This window comes from Grammomys surdaster, unplaced genomic scaffold, assembly GCF_004785775.1.
Source record: "Grammomys surdaster isolate TR1022 unplaced genomic scaffold, NIH_TR_1.0 139, whole genome shotgun sequence".
NCBI classification, from domain to species: Eukaryota; Metazoa; Chordata; class Mammalia; order Rodentia; family Muridae; genus Grammomys; species Grammomys surdaster.
The window spans coordinates 16,839,926-16,845,194 of record NW_021604597.1 but is presented as its reverse complement, the minus strand read 5'-3'; the positions used below and the strand labels follow the sequence as shown (position 1 = coordinate 16,845,194).

Genomic DNA, 5,269 nt, shown 5'->3' with positions numbered 1-5,269 from the left:
AGAAGGAGAAGGAGAAGGAGAAGGAGAAGGAGAAGGAGAAGGAGAAGAAGAAGAAGAAGTCTGCTTCCCATGTAATAGTTAATAGAAAGTCAGGAGGTCCTGCCAAGCTACCAGCATCCATCTCTGGCAAGACCCACAAGCCTTGCTCCAGCAATGATTTCACATAAGCAGGTTATCAGCTTGCCACAAACATAAAGCATACACCCTGAGAACACCAGACAAGTGTGTGCTTGTCTCACTGGTACCCCCAAGGCAGCTAGGCAACAGGCAGAGGGACCATGGTTCTTGATTGCTCCAAGTACAGCTTTATATGAAAGCTCAACACTGCTCAAGACAGTTCTGCAAGTTTCCCCATCATGGCTGCCTTAGAGATGAATAAAATTATCTGCAGAAGTCAAGCAAACAGCTGGAGATGGCTCCTGAGATTCAGATCAGCCCCTCTGGAGTCTCCAGCTCACCTGCCTAATGTAGGACCACTTCCTGCTCCTCATTCCAAGTCTTTCTTCTTGTAATATCTCTCATGAGGTTAAAGGCTCTACAGGACACAGTCCAAAGCCCTATGAGACCCAGCAGCTTTTAAGCCACATTTATGTATCTACCATTATATCAACAACTACTTTTTCGTTCTACTTAAGCACAAACTTACATGTTTTTATTAAAGAATGAATTTTTGGGGCTAGAGAGATATCTCCATCATCCAGAGCACTTGTTGCTTTTGCAGAGGACCCAGGTTTGATTCCCAGCATCCACATGGTGGTTCACAACCATCTGTACCTCCAGTCTCTGGAGCTCTTACATCTTCTCTTGATTGCCACTGGTACCAGGCATGAATGTAGTGCACATGCATACACACATGCAGAGAAAACATTTATACACATGAAATAAAATTTTAAAAAATTAAAATTTCATTTGTGTATCCTGAGAAATATACATATATTTGAGAATAGTTTGAAGAGCTACAATGTCCAGGGATAACACTGTTTTTAATTTTCATTTTTGTGTGTGTGTGTGTGTGTGTGTGTGTGTGTGTTATGTGCATTTGTGGGTTAGGTGTGTGTGCATGTATGCAGGAGTCAGAGGAGGAAACTGAGTGTTTGCCTTGATAGCTTTTCCTCCTCCTCCTCCTCCTCCTCCTCCTCCTCCTCCTCCTCCTCCTCCTCCTCCTCTTTCTCCTCCTCCTCCTTCTCCTTTTCCTCCTCCTGACAGGATCTCTCACTAAATTATAAGCTAGCCAGCTAGGTCCTCAGATCTACGTATCTGCTCTTCAACATTGGGTTGACAGATTTCTATGTGGGTGCTGGATATTACACTTGGCTTCTTTTGATTTCACAGCAAGCTCTTTGCAGCTGAGCCCCCAGGGACACAGATTTATGAGAGAGGTCTAGCAACTCTCTTAGGAACTGTTAGACATTGGGATGCAGCCGATAGGGCCACATGCACTGGCAGTGTTTCTGACTCTCCAAGCTGTGTGCTCAGGTGCTATTATCCATCCCTTATGCACTTGAACTGAGGCTCAGACACACTAAGGAAGAAGAAGGCTAGAGTTTCACACCTAATTTAAACTCTCAATTAGGGGACTCTAAATCCAGTCTGTTGATAGAAGAGGTGTTAATCCAGACTAGGAGATCAGCTTCTGGGCAGGAGTGGGGTCATTTGTCTTCCCCAGCTGCTGTGTGTGCTGTGACAGGTATTTGGATCACTTCTGCTGTTGAATGTCTCTTTACCTTCCAAATATGGCAGAGAGAGTGTATTCTATATAGAACCACGTCATATATGCTCCTGTTACATACAATAAAACACTCATGCTCTCAAAGCAGCCTGGATAATGCAAACAGCACACACAGTAGCGCTCTTCAGAACGCTGTGAATGTGTTAAGAGATTTCTTAGAAAAGCAGCAGCAATTGGTGTTACTGAAGCACATGTAAGAATTGCCATCTAGTAACAAAAATTCCCCTTAAAAATCTTTTTATTGGGGTGAACCCCTCTTATAGAGATGCTAAGAGGGTTTACTGTTGTTCTTCAAGCACATGGAATGTTTTTATTCCAAAGGAAGAAGTCAACCCATCTTCGTCTCTGAAAGCAAATAAGTGGAAGTGAGTTTGCCGTAAGAAGGCCCAGAACAAGCCTGGTTAATAACTAGTTTCCTGAGGAGCTGAATGTCCTTCCTTAAAGGGGACTGGGAGGAGGAACATGAACCCACCATGGTTCTAAACTTATGCTACAGAGCTGGTTTCTGCTCCCAAATCTCATTTCTTCCTCTAAGGATGATATATTTCTCTAGGTCACAGGGAGAGAAAAAAATGAGTTACTCATTTACTTTGTAAACAAGGACACTGAGGTGCACACTAGCTAAGGAACGTGTCTACAGTCCTAGAGTAAATGAAGGGACTGGAAATGTAGCCCAGACCTGCTGAATTCCAATTGGTCTTCCTACATCCTTGGAAAGTCCCTTCTAATCCACATGTTAGTAGCAAGGAAACTGAAGCATACTTCAAATAAATGGCCCTGTGAATTCATACCATTGGTATGTGGCTGAAAGTCACTGTGTGAGAGGTTTAAAGAAGCTGTACTTTTAAAATGTCCTGAGTTTGTTTACAAAAGATCACCTCGTACACCTTGTAGAGATCCCAGCTTTGGGAAATGAGATTTCGCTTTCTGTGGCTACATGCACATGGAGAGCAGCATCTACACATGTATGCATGCATATGTATGTGTGTGTCTGTGTATGTGCAGATGCTCTTATGACATGGCGCCCTTGGAAGTCAGTGGACAATCCTTAAGAGTCAGTTCTCTCCTGCCACCTTGTGGGACCCGGGAATCAAATTCAAATCATCAGGCCTTCAAGCAGTCTTTTGGACTCTTCTTTCTATATTAGCTTGACACAAAATGAACAGAGCTAGGCCCATAGGCCAGCACTGCCTACGTTGTGACTATGAACGTTTTTGCCTGGACAGTAGTAGCATTTGTGAGTAGGGTAGCAAGTCAGAGAGTCAGACTTTATCCACCCATCAACAGTCAGGCAAGAGAAAAGTCCTTGACTAAAAATGGAAAACCTTGACTGGGAAAGGCCCTGTTGATAAAAACAAAATCTTTCCAAGGAGTCTTTAGGAAGCACTGGTAAGTGCATAGGACACTCATTAGTCAATAAATTAGTTAATGAATTCTTCAGTGACTATCCAGATATATGAATATTTTTACAAGGCATGGAATATGTAAGGAATTTCAATCCAATTTTAAACCTTCCCACCACAAGCTACTGCACCAAAACCCGCTGGCCTCAGAAGATGAATAGCCCCTGACTTAGCAAAGAGAAAAGGCGACCCCCACACCCTGCAACACATCATCTCTTTTAAATTCCTGGGCGGGCTTCTCCTTCTGGCTGTAGCTGATGAATGGTCCTGGTTAAAAGGCTTGGGACAGGCAATAAAATGACCCTCAAGTATTTTTTTCTCTGCCACACCCACTTCTCCTTAGGCAATCAATAAAATCCCAGTTCCAAAAGAACGCATCTTAGCCTTTCCTAGATGCACTGTGCTAGCAAGTATTTAGACTTTCAAAAGTCCTGTTAGCTGATTTTAGATCGGTAACTTAAGAGGCTACAGATCATGGGAAGAAACATCGGGAAGCAGAGTTAGTAAATGATGCAGGTACAATCAGCTTAAGTGGAACTAAGTCTTCCTGCCTTTGCCGGTGAAGGACAGAATTCCCGGGTGCCTTCTTTTACATGGTATTTGGGAGAAAACAGCGACGCTCTCCAACAACTGGAGTCTTCCTCATCTAATTAGTCTCTTATGGCATTATATCGCAGGACTTCTCACAGGCACCCATCCCATCCTTGGCTCCGTGACAGCCAAGCCTTACAGTTTTATCCAGACAAAGGGTTAAGGCTGCAGCCTTCCGTGCCCTAGCGCTGTGAACATTCACCAGTACTTTCCCCTCTGCAGTCAGCCCTGTACTCCAGCTTCTACAAAGCCACCAGCACTTGCAGAAGCATTGTCTCCTCCTGTCCCCGTTCGCGTTAAACTTGCAGTTCACCAGCTTATTTAGCTCAAGAGTCTAAACTTACCCCTTCATGGCGTTTGCCTAGAATCTGTTCTCACTTTTCCTGTCCTGGAATGCCTCGGGGCCTCTGTAATCTTACTGCTTCCTCACTGGTGAAGTTAGACGCATCGTGGCTGGTCGCTGGCTGCATTACTGCACATGTCTCTGGTAACCTTGCTTTTCCTTCAACTCAAAACTTCTGCAAGTAACACCCTATCTGCTAACCCTAAAATTCTCTAACCATTCATAAAAGCATTAGCCATCTTGGGAACAATTCTGAGAGTTGGGTGCAAATGAGGGGGGAAGGTTTTGGGAACTCACCTGCACAGCCGCAAGGATCAGACACAGGACTGGGCTGCCCGCAAACTTCCCAGGGACTGTCTGCAGCCCAGTGTCTTGGCCTTAAAGGGGCAGGGCACTTTTCTCCATATAAGGAAGGCAGTTTTGCTTGTCTGCTGCTTGGGCAAAACAGCCAGTCTCTTGGTGTTGAGGAGGTTTCTGGGGGCATCTGGAGCCTGTAAGTTCCTGAGGCAGGTTAATTGAGCCTTGATAAGACACAAGATAATGCTTGGCTGGGCATTTTAAAGGCCAGAAACCCGGGCTTATCTTCTTACAAGGGGACTTTCTGGCAACTTGGAAGCTTTCCTGAATGTCAGGAATGGGTTTCTGCTTCTAGATTTCTGGAAATGCGTGGCCCTACTCTCTTCAATCAGGCAATCAGACAGACAGGAGGCAAAGCCCCTGGAGAGTGCTGAGGCTTGTGACTTTTGTTTAAGACTCATTACTTCTGCACCAAAGGCAGGAGAGGGAGGCAGAGCAAGGTCCATGTGAAAGACACCAGTGGTAGACAGGAGGGCTGTAAGCCCCAGGCTCTTGGCCTCCAGGTAAGAAAATAAAGCGTGCATCTCTCCCAAACAGAAACAAAAACAACCCCCCCCCCCAAAACAAACAAAACAAAAAACCAAACCACAAACCAAACAAAAAACCCACCAAAAATAAAAATGAAAAAACAAAAACAAAAACTCAACAACAACAGCATCAGCAGCAACAGCAGCAACAAAGAAATCCAAGAGGAATGCAAATAACCCAGAAGTTTAAGTCGTGGCATTCAGAACACCCCTCAAGGTTCTGGACCTGGAGCCACTGAGCCCTGGATACATTTCCAGCTCTAGCATCTCCACTGTTAGAAATGCTTTTCTTCTCCTGTAATAAACCAACTACACATGC

The 5,269-nt window shown here is 44.6% G+C and overlaps 1 protein-coding gene across 1 annotated transcript in view; it reads right to left on the bottom strand.

Annotated features, from left to right (window-relative positions):
- The window catches only part of Schip1 (schwannomin interacting protein 1), a 156,373-nt gene extending 151,969 nt beyond the window's left edge, over positions 1 to 4,404 (bottom strand). Inside the window, exon 1 of the mRNA XM_028763468.1 lies at positions 4,364 to 4,404. The gene's annotated coding sequence lies outside the window, so the exon portion shown is untranslated. The remainder of the gene's footprint in view (positions 1 to 4,363) is intronic.
- Between the last annotated feature and the right edge of the window lie 865 nt (positions 4,405 to 5,269).